The 21944-nt window shown below is 44.6% G+C and overlaps 1 long non-coding RNA gene across 5 annotated transcripts in view; it reads left to right on the top strand.

Annotated features, from left to right (window-relative positions):
• The window catches only part of LOC106003575, a 127354-nt gene extending 106427 nt beyond the window's left edge, over positions 1 to 20927 (top strand). For 4 of the 5 annotated variants that reach the window (XR_006609036.1, XR_006609037.1, XR_006609035.1 and 1 more), the window contains 2 exons: positions 18544 to 18580; positions 19759 to 20927. This is a non-coding gene — a long non-coding RNA (uncharacterized LOC106003575). The remainder of the gene's footprint in view (positions 1 to 18543; positions 18581 to 19758) is intronic. The other variant, XR_006609038.1, reaches the window with a different exon arrangement.
• The last annotated feature ends 1017 nt before the right edge of the window (positions 20928 to 21944 follow it).

Raw genomic sequence — 21944 nt, 5'->3', positions numbered from 1 at the left:
GCCAAGCAGGAAGCCTGATGCAGGACCTGATCCAGGGACTCCAGGATCATTAGCTGAGCCGAAGGCAGTCACTCAACCAACTGAGCCAACCAGCTGCTCTAGAGCCTCCATTTTTAATTGCATCTCATGAATACCCTTTTTGGTTTTGATTTGATTTGATTTTAGTTCTTTGATTTCTCCAGAAAGGGATTCTCTAGTGTCTTCTATGCTTTCTGCAAACCCAGCTCTATCTTTAGAATTGATATTCTGAATTCTAGCTCTGACATTTTACAAATATCCGTACTGATGAGGTGCCTGGCAATCAGTAGTGCCTCTATGTTCTCTTTTTAGGGAGAAGTAGACTTCCCATTGAGTAGAGAGCCTGACATGGGGCTCGAGCCTAGGACCCTGAGATCATGATCTGACCTGACAGCAGACACTTAGTGAATTTAACTACCCAGGCAACTTGAATGCCTGTTTCTTTCCCTAGATTAGTGAATTTCTCAACTACAATTTGTTGAAATCTGCCTTCGTCTCCCCTCTTTCCTCTTTCTTTGCGTCCCCAATTAATCTAATACCAATTTACTTTATGGTCTCACTGATCTCTCAAATCCTCTCCTCGAAATCTAGTAGTTGTTTATCTCTCTTTTCCTCAGTTTTGTTCTCCATCATGTTCTCTTCTATGCACAGATTCTCCATTCTGCCTCCTTTATCCCAGAACTTGGAGCTCCAATTTTTGTTAAAGATTTCATTTATTTATTCACTTGAGAGAGAGAGTGGGAGAGAGAGCACGCATGAAAAGAGGGAGGGTCAGAGCAGGAAACAGACTCTGCCAAACAGGGAGCCTGATGTGGGATCTTATCCAGGGACTCCAGGATCACTACCTGAGCCAAAGGCAGCCACTCAACCGACTGAGCCACCCACATGCCCTAGACCCTCAATTTTATATTGCATCTCATTTAGATCCTTTTTGATTTCACCTTGATTAGATTTTAGGTCTTTGATTTCTCCAGAAAGGGAATCTCTATTGTCTTCTATGTTTTTTGCAAACCCATCTACACATTTATAATTGGTATTCTGAGTTCTGGCTCTGACATTTTACAACATTTTACAAATATCCATACTGATTATGTGCCTGGCAGTCATTACTGCCTCTTGTTCTCTTTTTCAAGGTGAGTTTTTCTTTCTTGCTTTTTTGTCCAGAGAATAATGACTAAGACAACAAAATTGATATTTTTAGACAAACCAGAGGACTTCAGAAACTAGGAAAGGAAAAAACAAACAAACAAACAAATAAATAATAAAAAAATAAAAGGAAAGAAAAAAAAAGGAAAAAAAAAGAGAAAATGTAATCAGGCAGGTAGAACAGAGTGATACACCAAGACATGAGTGTATTTTCCTCTGTATGTTAGAAGACACTAGATTTTAAAATTGCAGACAAAGAAAAACTTCTATAAATATGTAAAATTAAGGACAATGAAAGAAGGCAAAAATGAAGAATATGTGTATAAAATGACAAATGAAAATTTTAAAAGTCTTCAAAAGAGTGGATAAAATAAAATTTTGAAAAGGAAAAAGGATGAAAGAAAAAGGAAATTTTAAACTGAGACTAAATAATCATGTGTATCAAATGTGGAGTAAAACCTTAAAATTTCTATTTAGTATTTTCTCCAGCGCTGGAGTTTTTCCATTTGAACAATCAGTACACTTGTTATTGGCTGGATATTCTTGCTGGTCCTCGGGGTTGGGGTCTGTTAGGCTGGCTCTAAAATATCTTTGTCCTGGTGGAATCACGCAGCTCTCGCCAGGGCCTTGGCTCTTCTTTGTTTTATGGGCCTTTTGTTTCCTGAAGGTTTTCTGTGCTGCTTTAGAGGACAGAAATAAAAATTGCGGTGCCCCAATCTCTAGATCCAGAGCTGAGAGTTTGAGGCCCCCACTCTTTGGTGCACCCTCAGGGAAACGTAGTCAACCACTTTAGTCTCCCTGTTTTCTGCACACACTCAGTGTTCACCAAGCCTGTGACCAAGCCTTTGAATATGAGGCTTGTAACCCCACTCAGAGTCTCCACACTTTGCAGAATCCTGGAGCACAAACCTGCACCATTCCCCCTGGGAGAAAGTGGAGGGTCTATTTGTGGTTCTATCACTTGCAGAGCCCATTGTCTTAGAGCAGCTGCCTGACTATGCCCTTCTTCCTAGTTTATGGCAGCCCTGAGGATAAAGCCCGCTCCTGGGCTCACTGATTGTGGCCAGCTTCCCATTTCCAATGCTGGGGAATTCTGCCATAATCAGGCACTACTATTTATCTGTGACCTTGGAGATTCTGAGACCACACTGTCCCAGGTTGTCTTCATAGGTGTTCCCAGAACGATCTGATAGCTATCTAGCTGAGTTCAAGGGACCAGATGAAAGAGGGTCCCCTACTCGCCCACCATCTTCTGTTCCTCCCGTTAGCTCCAGTCTTACAAATACTCTCATCATGCAAGTTTCGTTCATCCTGACCTTATGATTCAGATTGAAAATTTCATCAGCAGTGGGGACAAGAGAGAATATTCGAGTATTAAGCTAGCCACAAATAGACCACTAGTGACCCCAAGGATAAAATTGCACCTGTATTTGGCAAGATTGCAGATCAGAGGCTGTTTTGGGGGTTGTGGTGGAGAAGGGCCTCATGGAGGACATGAGCACTCCATGGGTCTACTGAATGAAGCCCCGCTCCATCAAGCTTGTATAATATTTTCAAGGAGTCTGATGATGGGGACTCCAATCAGGACCATATGCCCTCATCCCTCATGGCCCTGCAGAGGTGCTCAGGGAGGAGGACTGCTGGGTGTGTGCAGGTTCATGTGCAGGCCCCTCCATGTGGTCCCATCCAGCTTCAGCCCCCACACTGCTCAGGACAGGTATGGCCTCACATCTAGGATGACAAGGCTATGGAGGTCCCCTCGGTCAGAAATGTAGAAAGTCATTGCTGGGGACAAAGAATCCCAAAGTATGCCCTTGAGGCCACAGCAGTGCTAGCCCCCAGTGCTTCATATACACCCTGTGAGCCCCTTCCAGAATCCTGCCCTTCTTCCTCTACCCCAGATTCCCCTGTCCCTAGAGCCACAGAGATCTGTGTAGTACACAAATAACACACATGCCCAGCCATCACCCCATCTCCAGGCCCACAATTCCCCCGGTATCCCTACCCTACACCACAGAGAAGTTTCTCTGGGGGCCCTCCTCCCTACCTACTTCCCTGTCACCTGTGCCGTGTTTACTCTGCCTCTGAAACATACCCCTCCACCTTTATACTCATATTTTCTCTGCCTGGAACATTTGGCCCCCTGTGTTCCCAGGCTATCTCCTGTTACCTTTATCTCAACCTGAATGTCAACCCTGAGTATGGCCCCTGGCAGCCATCACCCTATTGGAATTCTCTGCAGAACAGAAATTGCAATTCCCAATTGCCTTGTTCTGTATTGCTTGTCCTTGCCTGTCACTGGGACATATGCTCTGGGGGTCCACAGGCCTCACTTTGTTCTGAGTAACCCATCACTGCATCCCTCATATCAGAACAATACCAAAGACATCATAGATACTGCAGAGATACTCACTACCTATGTGAAAGTGAACAAAGACTGTAGCACACACTCCCACTTTGGATCAAATAGTGTCGTGTGTGTGAGTCCTCCTCCAGATTGCTTCTGGACCCTTTTCTGCATGCTCTGTGTCTGACGCTGACTCCCCTGCCTGCACATCCAGGCCCTGTGGGTGGCTGCCCTGCTCCAGCTCTCCAGGGAAGACTGGAAGTCATGGGGGGAGGGGGCCACTATTCCCTGTTCCCTGATATGCCCTCCACTGGCCTCAGCTAATGCCACTTCCCTGTCCTCCAGGCCCAGGGGTGGATACCACCTCCTGTGACTAGAGACTGGGATCAACCTCCTTGGTGCTACCGTCCTCTCTGATGCAGCTGGGGACTGTCCCCTGGCCTCTTCATCCTTTGAACCATGTGGGAGATGTGCTTCTGGCTGGGATCTTTGCTGGTAAATCAGGGCACTCTGCTCTGTCAAGAAATTCAAGGAGTCTTTCCTCTCCTCACGAATTACAGGAACACTTTTTTTTTTTCTTTTTCTTTCAGGTATTCATGTATGTGTAAGCAATTTTGTTTTTAATCATAAAGGAGTTTTTTTTTTAAAGAATTCATTTTAATAATTTGAGAGAGAGTGCAGCTGGAGAGAGAGAGTGAGTGAGCACCAGAGAAGGTAGGGGCAGAGGGAGAAGGAGAAGAAGACTCCCCATTGAGTAGGGAGCCCAACATGGGGTTTGATACCAGGACCCTGAGATCATGACCTGACCTGAAGGCAGATTCTTGGTGGACTGAGCCACACAGGCACCTCTGTGTAAGCAATGTTTTAAAACTTTCAGCTCTATTTTCACATTTTCAGTATTCACAATAGTCTATATTCTGCATCATGGGGTCCTTGCATGTGTACATAGAAACACATGAGAGGGTGCATTTTTCATCAGAAGAAAACTTTTTATTTTGACTGTGTAAAATTTTGAGTGGCAAATATCAACACTGTTTCAAATAAAGCAACAAAGATTACAAAAAAAAAAGAAAAAGAAAGAAAAGAAGAAAAGAGAGAGAGAGAGAGAGAGAACCAGAAGGAAATGACTGCAAATTATTATGTTTTCCTATCTGTAAATTTAGCACTAAACTAATTTTATGAATTTAGGGCTAAAATATGAATCTAGGGCTAAGATATGAATTTAGGTCTAAAACATGAATTCAACACTAAAATTTTAATTTATGAGTAAAATAGCAGTTTAGGACTATACTAAGAATGATTTTATGTAGTTTGAATGGGATGTTTTAAGTTTTTTTTTTTTCCTGTTTTTAAAATTGCATTTTCTTCACATAAATATTGCATTACTTTTGCAGTCTTGTTACAGTAGTCCTAGAGCACAGAAGTGGTCTTGTTTTGAGTGTCTCTATCCATGTCGGCCTTTACAGGATGCTTAAGTTGGTGGAGGTAATTTAAATCAAAATCCCATACCTATTGTATAAAATTCTAGCACTTCTGATGGGGGAAACTATTCATGAGAATAATAACAAAGTTTATTTATATATGCAGTAAGAGTTATAATGGTGTACTACTCAGAGTAACTGTGGGAATTATTTAGAAATAGTAGCTTCACTAGAGACAGAATAATAAGACATTATTCACAAAAGTCCATGCAGTTGGTGAACAGGGGTGTGGCTGTTCATAACCCAGCTGTCCTGAGCCTAGTCATACCTGCAGGGGACCCCAGGTCCCTGTACCCTCATAGTGGGACTTCCCTCCTTCCTGGGGGCCTAGCCAACCCAGGAACCCCCTCACACTGCCCAGCCTCTGCAGGCTGCGCACGGAGCAGCAGGAGCAAGAGGGTCAATCATGAAAAGTGACCAGCCTGCAGTCAGCATCTCCTCAGGTGGTCATTTTCTCTCCTCAGCTCCTGGAACTTTCTCTCGCTGGATACAACAGCCACCCAGCCCTTTGTGGCTCTGTTGTGATGGAAGAGGACAGCCTGGGATAATAGGTGCTGTTGATCTCCATCTCATGGGCCATATCTTAGGCCATGTTCCTACAGTGGTTGTGAAAGTGGCAAGTGAAGGTTTTATCTCTATACACACTGGTCAGTATCTGCGTCATTTCCAAGAGCTGACCTTGCCCTTGAAAATGTTTTCTGTGAAGTTGCAGAATGTGTTGGTTCTGTTCTTCCTGGGTTTTCTGAAGTTTTAGCTTCAGCTGCTCAATTTCACTGTCAAGCCATGAATTTTCCTGTTGCAGAGATGCGTTCTGGGTTTGGAGACTGTGTATTTGTAATGTCAGCATGGCAATCTCTCCCCTTTCAGCCCTCAGTTGTCTGATTCTGTCTTGAGGTTTACTTTCAGGACTTGGAGGGAAGATATGGAAGTCAGCAACATCAGTGACGCCCTTCAGATCCACGGCTGCCCAGCGGGCGTGGTGATCAGCATTTCTTCCTCTCCTTTTTTGTGGGATTCCCCAGGTTGTTGCACCTGTGTGATCTGCAGGGATGTCAGGAGAGGAGACTGCATATAGCCTGGCTCCTGCCCTGGGGGATTGTGACTGGCTGGCTTGAACTTTGGGGATGTGCTCCATGCGTGCTTCGAGGGCTCCAGCCTTTCTTCCCCCTCATTTTTAGCCCTCTCTGCCTCCATCATGGAATTTCTTGCTTGAGAGGTTCTAGTTGTTCATTTAAATCTGTGTTTTCAATGTAATCACTCATTCTTTTTTTACAAGTTGTTCTCCATCCTTCTCCAATTTTCTCCCAATGGGTTTTTCACCAGTGACTTGGGACAATCACAAGGCTTTGAACCCTTCTGTGCCTTTTTCAGAAAGTTGGCTGTGTCCCATTGTTACCTGCTTAGGTCTGTATTCATTGCTGACAAGCAAGATGTTTTTAATATGTCAGTGTAAGGGCCTATTTAACCAGAGGGAGCCATTTTTTTGTTTATGCAGTAAATTTAGATTGACCCTGCCCCTCCCAGAGGAACTTACTTAAAAGCAAGTCTGGGAAACCAGTCCAAGGTAGCAAAGCCCAGATACAAGGTAGGTCAGGCCAGCTGGAGACATCCAATCAGTGTTGTGTGCATACTGTCTCCCTAACTACCAAGGAGAGTGGGCCCCATCTTTTGGGTGCCAATTCTGACCAAGGTGATAGGCTAGTTCAAATATCTGTAGGGTAAATTAAAATTCAATTGGCCACCTGTGTGTGACCTAGCATGACTGTGCAGTTTTCTCTGTGTGTTGCAATCTCATTGGCCACCTGTGTACGGCCAGGCTCAAGCCTATGGCCTTTGCTCTATAAAAGTTAGTCTGTGAGGCTGTGAGGGTTTGTAAGAGATGGCCCTGACCGATTGGTTTGATTCTCAATGCTTGGCGTGAAATAAAGCTTTGCTTGACCTTCACTTTGTATTAGTCTTGCTCCTTTGATCACGGACCCATTATTGGGGGAAACCTCTCATTGGGGGCTCATCCAGGATCAAATGACTAGAACTGAGCCAGCATCAGAATTTCTGTGAGAAGCCTCTGGAGATAAGATCTCGGGATCCTGTCTGTCTGTCTCGTTGTGGAGCTCCAAGGTATAGCCCACTGGGGAGAAGCTGGATGCAGCCATCTTCCCCAGGGCTGGAGTGGATGTGGGGATGCCCCATCCCTCCACTGGTAGATCGTCAGGGGGTTCAAGTTCCCCTAGATGGTCAGGGGGTTCAAGTCCCTGTAGGTGGTCAGGAGATCAAGAAAGTCCCCACTGGTGGCAGGTTCTGGATAAGGACCACTGGGCCTGTGGTTGTCTTTGTCTTGTCTTTTTGTTGTCTGTTGTGTTGTTTGTTGTGTTTTCAGGGGACCAAGAAAGTCCCCACCAGCAGAAGGCTCTGGATGCAGATTGCTGGGCCTGCAGTTGTCTTTGTCTTGTCTTTTTGTTGTCTGTTGTGTTGTTTATTGTGTTTGGAGAAATGAGGCAAGAGGGGAGTAAGGGACCTGCGACCTTACTCACAGGTGTAGTAAGGTGTAGTAAGACTTAAGGTGTTCTTAAGTCTTGTTCTCCAGCATTTCAAGGATTTTCAAGGTAAAGCCATCCAGTCAGGTGACAAGGTTTACCCAGGAAAACTAAAAACACTCTGCCAAATAGAGTGGCCCATTTTTTCCACAGGGTGGCCACTAGAGGGAATGTTTGCCTTGGTTCAGATCTACTCTACCCAGAGTAAGGTCTTTGATCTCCATTGAACCAAATACCATACATCGTGGCCTGGCAATATCTGATAGAAGAGCCACTATTATGGCTCAAGTCTCACCTTCCCCTTCTAATGAAACCATCTCTCTCCCTCTAAGGCAGGTTAGATCACCAAAACCAGAACAGAAAGATGAGGGGGAACCAGGGAAGAAGACCATCCTACCCCCGTTGGATGAGGAGGATGTGGAATTCTCCCCCCTATCTGTCCCCTAAACCTGACTTGGTCCCGAGACGCCCTTACCAGTCTACCTCATACATGGTCAAAGTCCACCTGTGGGACCACGAAGCAGAAATACCGCCCTGATCCTTCCCCTTTCCTCTATCCCCCTCTGCCTCCCTCTACCTCACCATTTGTGCTGATGCTGCCTCTTCATGAAGTTGCTCTACTGGACAGGAAATGGTGACCCCACCTAATCTATATCCCTTTCTCCTCTTCTGACTTCTATAACTGGAAGGCCCAACACAAATCCTTTTCTGTCCACCCTCAGGATTTAATTAGTCTCTTGGAGACTGTCTTTCTTACCCACCAGCCCACCTGGGTGGATATTCAACAACTCTTTATGGCTCTCTTTAATGCAGAAGAGAGGGAGCACATGATGTGAGAAACCCATAAGGTGATAAGTGAGAGACTTGGCAGGGACCTTGATCCCTGGAAAATGGAGGACTACTGCCCAAAGAAACCCCGTGACTGGGAGCCAAACTCTGATGAAGGTAAGGAGAGCCTATGCTTCTACCGCCAGGCTCTACTGGGAGGCATCTGTGCAGCTGCAAAGAGACCCATTAATTTATCTAAAATTAGTGTGGTGACTCAAGGTAAGAATGAGTCTCCAGGAGCTTTCCTAGAAAGGCTTATTGAAGCCTATAAAATGTATAGCCTGATTGATCCTCAGGCACCCTAAAAATCAGAGGGCAGTGAATCTTGCTTTTGCCAGTCAGTCATCCCCAGATATAAGGAGGAAACTTCGGAAAATTGAAGGATTTGAAGGGAAGAATCTGACTGAGTTAGTGGGAATAGCAGAAAAAGTATGTAACAACAGGGATGCACAAGAGGATGAAAAACAGACAAAAAAATTGGTTAAGGTTTTGACATTACATGAGGAGGGGAGGGTACAGGTGGAAAGAAGTCAATGGAAAGGGAAAAGTCAGGTAAGGGATGGTAAATGGAAGGAAAAGCCTAAGCACAGAGAAGGAAGGCAGGAAGACTTAGATTCAGATCAGTGCACTTACTGTAAGGAAAAAGGACATTGGGCCAGGGAGTGCCTCCAAAGGAAGACAGCAGTACTGGCCACCAGAGACTGAAGGGGCCATGGTTCAGAGCCCCTCCCTGAACCTCGGGTAAAAATTGAAGTGGAGGGGAAACCAATTGATTTTTTGGTGGACACAGGAGCCCAATTTTCATCATTACTTAAACCTATGGTAAAAATATCTGGAGAGGAAGTCGGGGCACAAGGGGCGAATTGCCCAGAAAGACATAAATGCACAACAGAAAGTAATTTAAATTTGGCCTCGGGAGTAGTCAAGCATCAATTCTTGGTCCTCCCTAATGCTCTGTATAACCTGATGGGAAGAGATCTCCTCCACAAACTATGATCTGGCATTCAGTTCTCGGAAGGAGATATGACTGTAACCTTGAGACAAGCCAATGTGGAGATGTTTGTGGCAGCAGTAGATGAAAACCTTCTTTATGAACCAGTCTCAGAACGAGAGGAGACAAGAGAAGGGAGCCTTCTTCAAACCCTACAGATCGAGTTTCCCGAAGTCTGGGCAGAAGGGAAGCCCCCTGGCTTGGCCAAGGGACAGCCTCCAGTGGTGGTACAATTAAAAGCAATGGCCACGTCTGTTCATATCCGGCAGTACTCCCTCCTCTGGGAAGCAAAGGAAGGGATCAGGAAACACATTAACTGCCTCTGAGGAGACGGGATCCTAGTTCCTTGCAAGTCTCCATGGAACACACTTTGCTGCCCATCAAAAAGGCCGAGACTGGGAAGTACTGACCTATTCAGGACTTGTGGGAAGTTAATAAATGGGTTGAAGATATCCACCCAATGGGGCCTAACCCCTATACCGTCCTCTCTCTCCTGGGCCCCCAAACAACTGTCTATACTGTCTTAGATCTCAAATATGCATTTTTCTGCATATCTTTAGCAAAGGAATCTCAGCCCCTCTTTGCTTTTGAGTAGTCAAACCCACAGGAAGCGTTCTGAGGCCAGCTCACCTGGACAAGACTTCCCCAAGGGTTCAAAAATTCACCCACTATCTTCAACGAGGCCTTACACAAGGATTTGTGTGAGTACAGAACCTCCAACCCAGGAGGCACTCTGTTACAGTATGTTGATGACTTGCTAATAACCGCTGAGGACTATGAGTCATGTTTGCGTGGGACAAGAGCTCTCTTACAGACTCTGCAGGAAAAAGGGTATCGGGTGTCAGTGAAGAAAGCACAGCTCTGTCAGAGCCATGTCACTTATCTAGGCTTTGATCTCCATGAGGGGGTGCATATGCTGTCTGAGTCCAGGAAACAGGTGATCACCTGATACCCCCACCCCACTATGTCCCAACAAGTGAAGGAGTTTCTTGGGACAGTGGGCTACTGTAGGCTGTGGATACCATGGTTTGTGGAGATTGCCCAACCTCTCTATGAACTGGCAAAAGGGGGGCTCACTGTGGTAGAGTGGGCAGCTGAGGCAGAAGGAACATTTTGAGAATTACAAACAGCCTTACTGAGTGTCCCAGAACTGGCCATCCCAGATGTTACCAAGCCCTTCTTCTTGTATGTGGATGAAAAAGCAGGGGTGGCCAAAGGAGTTTTGACTCAGATTCTGGGGCCTTGGCAAAGGCCAGTAGCCTATCTTAGCAAGAAAGTAGATCCAGTAGTGGCTGGGTTCCTCCCTTGCCACACATAATTGCTGCAACGGCCCTCCTGGTCAAGGATGCAAGTAAATTGACTTTTGGTCAAAATCTCATCTTGACCTCCACTCATGCTATTCAGGGCCTTCTCTGGACTCCCTGAGATCAGTGGATGACAAACAACTGAGTGACGGGGTATCAGGCCCTCCTTCTCAACGAACCAAGAGTGACCTGGCCCCAGTGGTGCTAAATCCAGCCATGTTGCTGCCAGAGGAGCTGGCTGACCACCCACACGACTGAGGGGAGGTCCTAACCCAAGTCACAGGAATAAGGTGGACCTCAGAGACATTCCCCTCCCGGATGCAAAGATGACTCTGTTCACAGACGGGAGTAGCTACATGGTCGATGGAAAGAGGTATGTGGGGGCTGCGGTGGTTTTCCCTGAGCAGGAACTCTGGATGGCAGCCCTGCCACATGGAACCTTGGTGTGAAAAGCAGAGCTAATTGCACTCACCAAGGAACTGCATATGGCCAAAGGTAATCTGCCAACATCTATACAGACAGCAGGTACACCTTTGCTACTTTCCATATACGTGGGGCTATTTATAAAGAAAGGGGCTATTTGGGACCCAAAAGAGGTGGCCATTATGCATTGACGGGGACACCAAAATGGAACTGATCTTATTTCAAAAGGAAACCAATGAGCAGATCAAGCCACAAAGCAAGCAGCCCAAGAAACAATGCAAGAGCTGGTTACACTCCTAGCTTCAGCCCTACCAGAGAAACTGGACTATTCAGAGGAAGATTTAAAGTATTTACAAAAATGGGCTAAATTGGACTATGAAGGGGACTGGGCCAAGACTAAAACAGGAAAGTTAATTCTTCCTTGAAGACTAGGTAAGAAGTTAGTAGACCAGATGCATCAGGGTACTTCTTGGGGATACACAAACTCAAGGAGCTTGTAGGAAAGCAGTTCCAGGTTTCTAAATTAGGGCATATGGTTCTGGATGTAGTTGATAGATGTGCTCAGTGCCAGGCAGTTAATGTGGGAGGAACTAGAATGGGAAGAGGGAAAAGGGAAAGAGGTAAGGAACCAGGAAATTTATTGGGAAATAGATTTTACAGAGATGAAACCCAGAAAATATGGGCACAAGTATATGTTAGTTTTTGTAGATACCTTTTCAGGCTGGGTAGAGGCTTTTTCTGCCAAACATTAGACGGCAGGAGTGGTAGCCAAAAGCTATTAGAAGAGATAATTTCTAGGTTTGGACTGCCTCTCACGATTGGGTCAGACAATGGCCCTGCATTTGTGAGTTCAGTCTCACAGGCCTTGGCCAAGGCTGTGGACACTAATTGGAAACTACATTGTTCCTACTGGCCCCAGAGTTCCGGGCAAGTAGAGAGAATGAACAGGAATCTTAACAAGACCTTGACAAAGCTAATTCTGGAGACTGGCGGTGGATGGGTGGATCTCTTTCCTTTCACCCTCCTCAGGGTGGGGTTTACACCCTACTTAAACAAGATGACCCCATTTGAAATAATGTTCAGGAGACCCCTCCCCACCCCCACTCTGCCCTCTGCTACAAGAGGTTGCTCTAGCAACCTGACTGATCAGTTTGTACTCCAGTCACTGCGAGCATTACAGTCTGTCTTAAAAAGAGCCCACACAGGGATCCAAACTGCCCACACTGAGACAGAGATGGAGATGGAACCACAGCCTTACCTACCTGGGGCCTTGGTTGAATATGTTGCCATCAAGTGGGAAACATGGAGCCTCGCTGGAAGGGGCCATTTACTGTCATCCTGACCACCCCCACTGCAATAAAAGTAGAAGGCATCAGGGCCCAGATTCATGTGGGTCACCTCAAACAAGCCAAGGACAAGGACGTCCCCTAGAGATGGAAGCTTCAGCCGATGGGCCTCACTGACTGTGGACTAAAGCTAAGACTCAAAAGACTATGAGTTCATTGTTGCTCCTATTGTTACCTGTTTGAGTAAGAGCTTCTAAGTCACCTCAAAATACAACAAGTATAGGTGGGAAATTAGACAAACAGAATTAGGAAAAATGGAAAAGGTTATGCAAAGCAGCGAATGGCTAACTCATCAGCCGACTGTGCACTAAGGTTACTTTTTGACCCCTGTATTATAAACGTCCTAAAGTCATTTGTACAAAAGAAAATTAGAGCAATAAAAATGTTAGTCTTACATGCTTAATATAACACCTTACAAAAGGAGAACATAGAACTGGCTGAAAAGTCAAGGATTTGACTAATCTCCAAAGAAAAGTGGAGAATGTAAGGGCCTACCTAGCCAGAGGGAGCCATTTTGTTGTTTATGCAGTAAACTTAGATTGACCCTGCCCTTCCCAGAGGGACTTACTTAAAAGCAAGTCTGGGAAACCAGTCCCAGGTAGCAAAGCCCAGATACAAGGGCAGGTCAGGCCAGGTAGAGTCATCTAATTAGTGGGGCATGCATACTGTCTCCTTATCTACCAAGGAAAGTGGGCCCCGGCTTTTGGGTGCCAATTCTGACCAAGGTGATAGGCTAGTTCAAATATCTGCTAGGGTCAATTGATATTTAATTGGCCACGCATGTGTGACCTAGCATGACTGTGCTGCAGTTTTCTCTGTGTGTTGCAATCTCATTGGCCACCTGTGTGTGGCCAGGCTCAAGCCTATGGCCTTTGCTCTATAAAACTTAGTCTGTGAGGCTGGGAGGGGTCGCCTCTTTCTAAGAGATGGCCCTGACTGGTCAGTTTGATTCTCAATGCTTGGCATGAAATAAAGCTTTGCTTGACCTTCACTTTGTATTAGTCTCACTCCTTTGATCACAGACCCATTATTGGGAGACCTATCAGGAGGACTGTTCACCACTGTGTGTGGCCTGAGGGCATCATTGGCTTATGTGGTTGATCCAATATGCTCACTGCCTCCTCCATAGACTTCATGGCAGTCAGTACACCTTTTACTCAGTGCCTTAGCCCTTCTTAGAGCGAGTTATCTCCTTACTAGGAAAACGGGCATGACAGTACATACCAGCATCACCCGAGACAACACAGGGAGACTTGGGCTGTGTCTCCAGCTTCCAGAAATCTTCAGCAATGTATCCTACAACTGCTCCAGGACCAGCTGTTCAGCGGATGTGGTGGCCAACAGTGGGCCCTCCATGGTTATGTAGGGCTTCACACCTCTGCCTCCAAATGCCAGTGTCCTATGGCCACAACTGACCATTAGAACTGTGAGGAGAGTCTATCTCTGGGTTAGAACCCTGGCAACCATGGTAGATCAGCTGTGTTGGGGGAGGGGATTCCAGACAGATCCTAGAACACAGTTGTCAGTAACTTTGTTGTGAAGTAGAAAGTGACCTCAATCACGCAGAAACTGTTGGTGGTAGAAGGGCTGATCCCAGCCTGGAGCTCTGACACTCCCAGCCCACGTGGCCCTTCAGCAAATAGGGGGTCAAAGCAGGGCTAGGTCATGTCCATCTATGTGCACAAAAGCAGTCAGGGCTGAGTGTTATGGCCTCCTTACCATGCAAGGCCCATTCTCCTATCTGAAGTTTCCCTCTACTGCAGGGACTCTGGTCCTCCCTGTAAAGGACACAGCGATCTCCTTTCTCTGAGTCACCCTTCCTCCTTTATGTGGCCATGGTGGGCCTTCCCACAGGAAGGTGACTGTGGGTCTGACATGGAGGGTGTCTCCAGAGGTATTAACTAAGAGATCAGGATTCCAGTCCTCACAACTCAGAAGAAATCAGCTGGGTCCGGCAGGGTATTACAGTTTCATGGAGTCTGTGGAGACAGTGTGTCCTTGTTCAATCCAGGTGTTCCTGCAAGGGGGTGACTCTGCCACAGGGTGACATAGGGACCCAGCCTGTTTTTTCATGTGATGCTCCTTCTATAGTCTTTGTCTCCCATGGAGGTCCTGTGGTTGGCCAGTAGCCTTTCCTCCTCACCTGATAGTTTGGGGTCCATGATGGAGCCCGGGAGCAGCCTCATCACTCTGGGAAGGGGTGGGAATGTCCTGCCCTTCTAGGAGGTTGGGCTGCCACTGAGCCCTGGATAAGGGACACTTTTTGTAACCCTAGAAATGGATGGAGGAGCCTTCTAAGCCTAATTCAGGGCATGATCACTCAAAGAGCTTCCCAGGGGGCTAGGCTTCAGTGGTTAGGCAAGGGTTCTGGTGTGGATTTATGTTAGGAAATGGCAAAGCCTGGGGAGTTAGTGTCCTCACTCTGTTGTGCACCTGCAGACTGCCTGGGGTTTGGCTTTGAAAACCATGTCTGGGAGCATCTTCCTGGATGTTCTCCTGCAGGATGAGTGGTTGAGCAGTCCGGTCTGTGCATGGGAGTCAGGGCCCTCTTGCAGGTCTCTGATTCCTGAAGTTCTTTTTCTGCAGGCTTCATTTCTCTCAGATAGTTAGCTGATAGTGCTTGGCATGAATGTTGCTGAGGAGAAGAACCGTGCTTTCTATCTCCAGACTATGTTTTACAAATCTAAAAGATGGAGGAAGAGATGCCTTATTGTCTGATCCCATTCAGAAGGTCCAGTGGTCCCTCAACAGGCAGAGACTTTATTTCAGGTGACAGACTGTGTTGGGCTTGAAATGAGATATATAGGAGGGGCAGGGAACAAAAGCACCCATTTCCTTCAATTTGTTAGTTTGTTTGTTTAGCATAGCTCTTTATTGATAGATTTCTTCCTTTTTTAACATTTAATTCAATTCTCCAACATACAGTATGTCATTCATTTTAGATGTAGAGTTCAGATATTTATCAGTTGCATATAACACCCAGTCGTCCTCACATCAGGTGCCCTTCTTAATGCCCATCCCTTGTATACCCCATCTCCTATCCAGCTTCACCCTTGAAACCCTAAGTTTGTTTCCTAGGATTAAGAGTCTTTCATGGTTTGTCTCCTCTCTGATTTGTTTCCTTTCAGTTTCCCCACTCTTATGAACCTCTGTGCTGTTTCTTATAATCCATATTTGAGTAAAACCATAAGATACTTTTGTTTCGCTTATTTCGCTCAGCATAAGAGCTTCTAGTTCCATCTACAATGAGATAAATTGTGTGTATATACCACATCATCTTTATCCATTCATCTCTTGATGGAAATATGGGCTCTTTCCAGTTGGCTATTGTGGACATTGCTGCTATATACATTGGGGTTAAGGCCATTTTGTGTCTCTATATTTGTATCTTTTAGGTAAATTGCGCCCTAGTATTGCAATTTCTGGGCCATAGGGTAGATGTATTTTTAACTTCTTGAGGAACCTCCATACTGTTTTCCAGAGTGGTTATATCATTTTTTTTTTTTTTTTGTGATTTGTTAATTTTAGTTCTTCTGACTCATGCTTAATTGACTGAGCCACCAAGGTGTCCCATGCTTTCATGAATTTTTCAATGTCTTTAATTTCCTGGTTGACCAAATCATTCTTTATTGGATACTCTTCAACTTCCATTTATTCCCATTCCTTCTAAATTTCTTCTCATAATGGAACTCCAGTTTCAAAGCATTGTGTTCTAGAAATAAGCAGGGAAGGATCCCATTCTTTTGGTACTTGCTGACACCTAATTTGTGATATGTTCTGGAGAATTTTCCATGAGCACGGGAGAAAAATGTGTATTATGTTGCTTTAGGATTACTGGTCTGAATAGATCTGTGAAGTCCATCTGGTGTAGTGTGTCACTCAATGCCCTTGTTTCCTTCAGTTTCTGTTTATCCTGGAAGCTCTGTATCTCTCCTTCTATTCTGAATGACAGCCTTACTGGATAAAGTATTCTTGGCTGCATATTCTCATTGAACACTCTGAGTGTATAATGCCTATCCTTTCTGGCCTGCTAGAGCTCTATGGATAGCTCTGATGCCAGCTTTACTCTAATATCGTTTCAATTTATGTTATCACTAAACTCTTGAATCCTCCCTTCACGATCTGGTAGTTCTTTATGTGTCTTTTCCTCAGCTTCTTTTTCTCTGTCATTTTGTACCTCTATATCATTAATTCTCTTTTGCCTCACTTATCCTAGCAGTTAGAGCCTGCATTTTGATTGCATCTCAATAATAACCTTTTTGGTCTCAACTTAAACATATTTTAGTTGTTTTATTTCTCCAGAAAGGGATTCTCTCTTGCCTTCCATACTTTTTTCATGCCCAGCTTGGATATTTATAATCATCATTCTAAATTCTAATTCCAATATTTTACTCATGTTCATACTGATCATGTGCTGGGCAGTCAGTACTGCCTCTTGTTCTCTTTGTTGAGGTGAGTTTTTCCAACTATCATTTTTTCCAGAGTAGAAAAATGAATGACTCCAGAGTGAAATGACCCCAGAGAAATACACAAGAAGCAAGTCTGAAGAGACTTGAAATTAAAAAGAAAAAAAAAAAGAAAGAAAGAAAGAAAGAAAGAAAGAAAGAAAGAAAGAAAAAATAGAAAAAAAAAAAAAGAATATAATCAGACAGTTGAAGAGAACAGGGCCATACTTTTGATTCTGGGTGTATTTTGGTCTGTTTGTTAGTGGAAACTGCATCCTATAATTTTAAAGAAAGAATAACTTACATATATAATTAAATACTATGAAAGTAAATAAGATAACTGTAAAAATGAAAATTAACAAAGATTTTAAAAAGGAGTTGATAAAATAAGAATTTGGTTAAAAAATGAAAGAGAAGAAAATTAGAAGATTAATGAATAGTGGAGGAAATCCCCAATAATTTTGTATACTGTGTTCCCCTAGTACTGAAATTTGGAGTTCTCTATGATTGTTTAACTTGGACTTAGATGGATGTTCTTGCCGATCTTCTAGGAGAGGGGCTTGTCATGCTGATTCTCCAGTATATTTGCCCTGGACGAAATGGCACCACCCTTGCCAGGTCCACAGGCTAAGTAATCTGCTCCAAGTTGCTCTATATGGCTCCCCCCCCCCCCCCCGAAGGCTTTCCTCATACCTTTGGAGGATGAGAATGAAAATGGCAGGCCTTGCAGTCTGTAGTGCAGGAGCTGAAAGCTCAAGGTTCCACTCCTTAGTGAGCCCTCAGGGAAAAGCAGTCAATCACTCCTGTCTCCCTCGTCTCTCTCTGTAATTCTCTGTGCCCCCCCCACCCCCCCAGTCTGTGACTGTTTCTGTCTCAGGCATGCGACCCTGTTTTTGGTCTTCAAACCCTGCAAACTCCTGCTGCACACACTGCTGCACTGCTCCTCTTGGGAGGAGAGCGGGGATATTACCCATTCTGCTACTTGCTTGGCCCCTCCTTGGAGAGCTCTTGACCCACCATTGCTGTGGTTCGTGGTTTATGGCAACCCCAAGTTGAAAGCCTGCTCCTGGGCTCACTGATTATAGCCAGTTTCCCTGCTTTCATGCCTGGGAGATCTGCTGCACTCAGACCCCCCCTCCACCCATCTTTCTGTGACCCTGAGGATCCCGAGACCACATTGTCCCACCTAGGATTCCACCCCACTTTGCTACCTGAGCACCTTTCATGCAGGGATGTCCCTCACTGGAGCAGATTTCTAAAAGTTCTGATTTTGTGTTTTGCTGCTTTGCCATTTTCTGGTAACTGATTTGTTGAGCCTCCCTCCCTCTGGTTTATCTTTCCATATATCATCTCATATTCACTTCTCTGTACCTCCTACCTTGCAGAAAGTGCTCACCTTTCTAGAGTTGCAGCTGTTCTTTTCCTTAGATCTCTGGTTTAGCTTGCAGGTGTTCAGAATTGTTTGATAGCTATCTAGCTAGATGCCTGGGATCAGACAAAACGAAGGTTTCCTATTCCTCTGCCATCTTGGACTATCTCCCCCCAAAAGTGGGGGGAAATTCACATGGGTCTTTCAGTGTTCCACCTGAAGGCCCCTTCCTGGCCCTGAGTAATTCAGTGTGATTCTTCTGTTTTGTTACAAGACTGAGACATTTAGCTTGATTTCCTTGTCTTTTCTAGATGACACTGCTCTGTTCCATGAATGTTTTTTTTCTTGGTGAGTGTCTTCACCTTGTCTTTTCTTTCTTGCCCATAAAGCAGACGTAGTCACTTCTACATTAAGGATGTAATTACCCTCACTAAATGAAATAAAGAGATAGGAAGATTTGGAAAAAAAAAAAAAGAAAAAGAAGGGAGAAGGTACATAGTTCACTAAAATTAACTCAACATAAAAACTATTGCTACAAAATATTTTTGTCCTCAATTTTTAGTCCTGGGTATCAGGCATCCTCTTGTGTATTACTGAGTGTACCCTTAGAAGTAACAAAGGCCAGATTATGCAATTAAAATAGAACAACAGTGAATCCATGGCTCAAGGGGAAAAGAGTGTGTGTGTTTAGGATGTCCCGGTCAAGTTCACTCAGTTTGCTGAGTTTTCGGTTTTATCATTTCCTCATCATCTCTTAGTGCCTATACGGATGTTTGGTAATATGAGGACACAGTTTAAAGAGATCTCTTTTCTACATTAGTGAGCATTTGGAATTCAGAAAAGATTTCCAAAGAATTCTGTACTTTATTTTGGATTAAAATAATGGATTTTGATCATGAGTGTTAACTTGAGGAAATTCTCATTTTTTAAATAAATATGAGGTAAAATGAATAAGGAAAATGTATAAAAAATGACGGATTACAACACTTATTAGAAGTAACAAAAAAACTTATTATTTTAAAGAATACAAGTTTAACTCACTCATGAGAATTTAGTTCATTTTCCCCTTTTACTTTCCAAAACTTAACAGACTGTGCTCTAAGTCAATGAGCATTTATATTTGCAATTTAGACAGGGTACGTCTTATCGGGAAAGAGAGACAGAAAATTATTTGGGACAGCTTGGATGTTATTTTAAGATGGTAGTTTAAATTAAAAGATAGTAATTCAGTATTATAACAAATGTTTTCAGTAAAGTCATACTTAGAATTCAGGAAATTAAAATGGAATTAAAAAATAGTAGTAGTTATAGTAGTGGCTATAAGTATTGTCAGAAACTGCTGTGGTATCAATACTTATGTCACAATGGGTGGACAGTGAGATGATGATGGGGAGCTTGGGATTCTGGACAGAGAAGCCCAATCTGTGTTGGATGACATATTGGGGCATAGTGTGCACTATGGGCTCTTCAAACTGCTACTGTCAGAACCCTTCAGGTAATTCTTTATCTTAATTTGCTCTTTTTAGGCTCTGGCACACAAATTGTTCTGCGCTATTGCTGGCTTGTTCAGCCACAGAAGCCTGAGAGTCTTAGAATCGGAAGATTAGACTCCTGGACATGGAGGAGACATTAGCAAGCAGATAATCCAGAGTCCTTTCATATATAAGGACTATGGAGATTAAAAAAAAAAAAAAGCAAATTGTTTTTCTGGAGTCCTATCATGAAGTGTATCACAAGGAAAGTCATGGGATTCTGGTTTCTTGAGTCAAGGGCTTGCTTTACTCAACCAACAGACTGTACAGTTTCACTCATTTACTTAGTGAAAAAATGGGGGCACAGAGGACAAATAAAGAGTTTAATGATATTGATAAAGAAAGTAATTCCATTAATACCCGATTTTCCTCACTAGTCTCACCTCTAAAAGCCTTTTAAAAGTAACATTATGCCATCCGGATCATTCCTTTGAGCTTGGTTATACCAGCATTTATATAATATTTACTTCTTCTTTTCTCATTACCATACTATTTCTTAGATGTTAGCAGTTATTACAGTTATTTTAATATACATAATTTATTCCCACTTTTTAAAAAAGATTTTATTTACTTATTTGACAGAGACACAGCAAGAGAGGGAACACAGGCAGGGGGAATGGGAGGGAGAAGCAGACTTCCCACTGAGCAGGGAGCCCAACATGGGGCGTGATCCCAGGATCCTAGGATCATGACCCGAGCTGAAGGCAGATGGTTAACCACTGGGCCATCCAGGTGCCCCAATTACCAGTTATTTTTACATACAATTTATTCCCTGAATGGAGTTTCAGGTCACAATGGTGTGGCCTTCCGCTTTTTTTTGTTCTCCCAAAGTGGAAACTGTAAGGGCCTGGTTGGCCAGAGGGAGTCATTTTGTGTTTATGTAGTGAACTTAGATTGACCCTATGCAGTAAACTTAGATTGACCCCGCCCCTCCCAGAGGAACTTACTTGCAAAGCCTAGATACAAGGGTGGCTCAGGCCAGGTGAAGACATCCAATCAGTGGGGCACACATATATCTACTAGGGTAAATTGAAGTTCAACTGGGTACCCGTGTGTTACCTAGCAGTTTTTTTTTTTTCTGTGTGTGGCAGACTTAGCATGACTGTGCAGTGTTCTCTGTGTATTGCAATCTCATTGGCCACCTGTGTATAGCCCGGCTAAACTACCTCTATAAAAGTTCATCTGTGAGGCTGGGAGGGGTCGCCTCTTTGCAAGAGTTGGCTCTGACTGGTCAGTTTGATTCTTGATGCTTGGCGTGAAATAAAGCTTTGCTCGACCTTCACTTTGTATCAGTCTTGGTCCTATTATTACAGACCCTAACATTGGAGGGGGCATCTGGGTTGAAACAACAAGAACTGATCCAGCATCGGAATTTTTGGGAAAAGCCTCTGGAGGTAAGATCATGGGATCCTATCTGTCTGTCTGGTTGGAGTTCCAGGATATGGCCCACTGGGGAGAAGCTGGATGCAACCATGTTTCCCAGGGCTGGAGTGGATGGGGGGATGCCCCATCCCTCTGCTGGTAGATCAACAGGGTGTTCGAGTCCCCCTGGGCATTTGGGGGGTTTGAGTCCCTCTGGGTGGTTGGGGGGTTCGAGTCCCCCTAGACCGGTGGGGGTTCGAGTCCCCCTGGGCAGTTGGGGGGTTTGAGACCCACTAGACAGTCAGGGGGTTTGAGTACCCCTGGACAGTTGAGGGGTTCGTGTCCCCCAAGGTGCTTGGGGGATAAAAAAGCCCCCACCAGTGGCAGGTTCTGGGTAAGAATCGTTGGGCCTGCGGTTGTCTTTGCCTGGTCCTTTTGTTGTCTGTTGTGTTGTTATGATTGAAGGAATGGGGCAAGCAGAGAGTAAGGGGACTCTGACTTTCATCTCTCCATTCTTCATAATAGATGTGAGGCTTCTCGCTCACTCATTTCGTGTGTTAAGGGCTATGACTGGAACCAACTGGGGTTAGTCTAATGCTGGGTTAAGGTGCCCAATGCTGATGCTCATTGGAACTGGGCATGGAATATGAGTGCCTAGTGGGCCACTTTTGGTAAGCAGAACTGGCACTGCGGGATGAACCGACCTCAAGACAGAGACTTTAAGGAATATTCCCAAGCAGCTGCCGAAACTCCCTTTGTTTTGGGGAATTCCTTGCCTTCTCTGGCCCGACATGGACTGCCTAGCGCCTCCCCCTTGC

The sequence above is a fragment of the Mustela putorius genome, unplaced genomic scaffold (genome assembly GCF_011764305.1).
Source record: "Mustela putorius furo isolate JIRA1106 unplaced genomic scaffold, ASM1176430v1.1 tig00003834_pilon_pilon_pilon, whole genome shotgun sequence".
Classification (NCBI taxonomy): Eukaryota; Metazoa; Chordata; class Mammalia; order Carnivora; family Mustelidae; genus Mustela; species Mustela putorius.
Note: the sequence above shows the minus strand (reverse complement) of the source record. Positions and strands in the feature narration are given on the sequence as shown.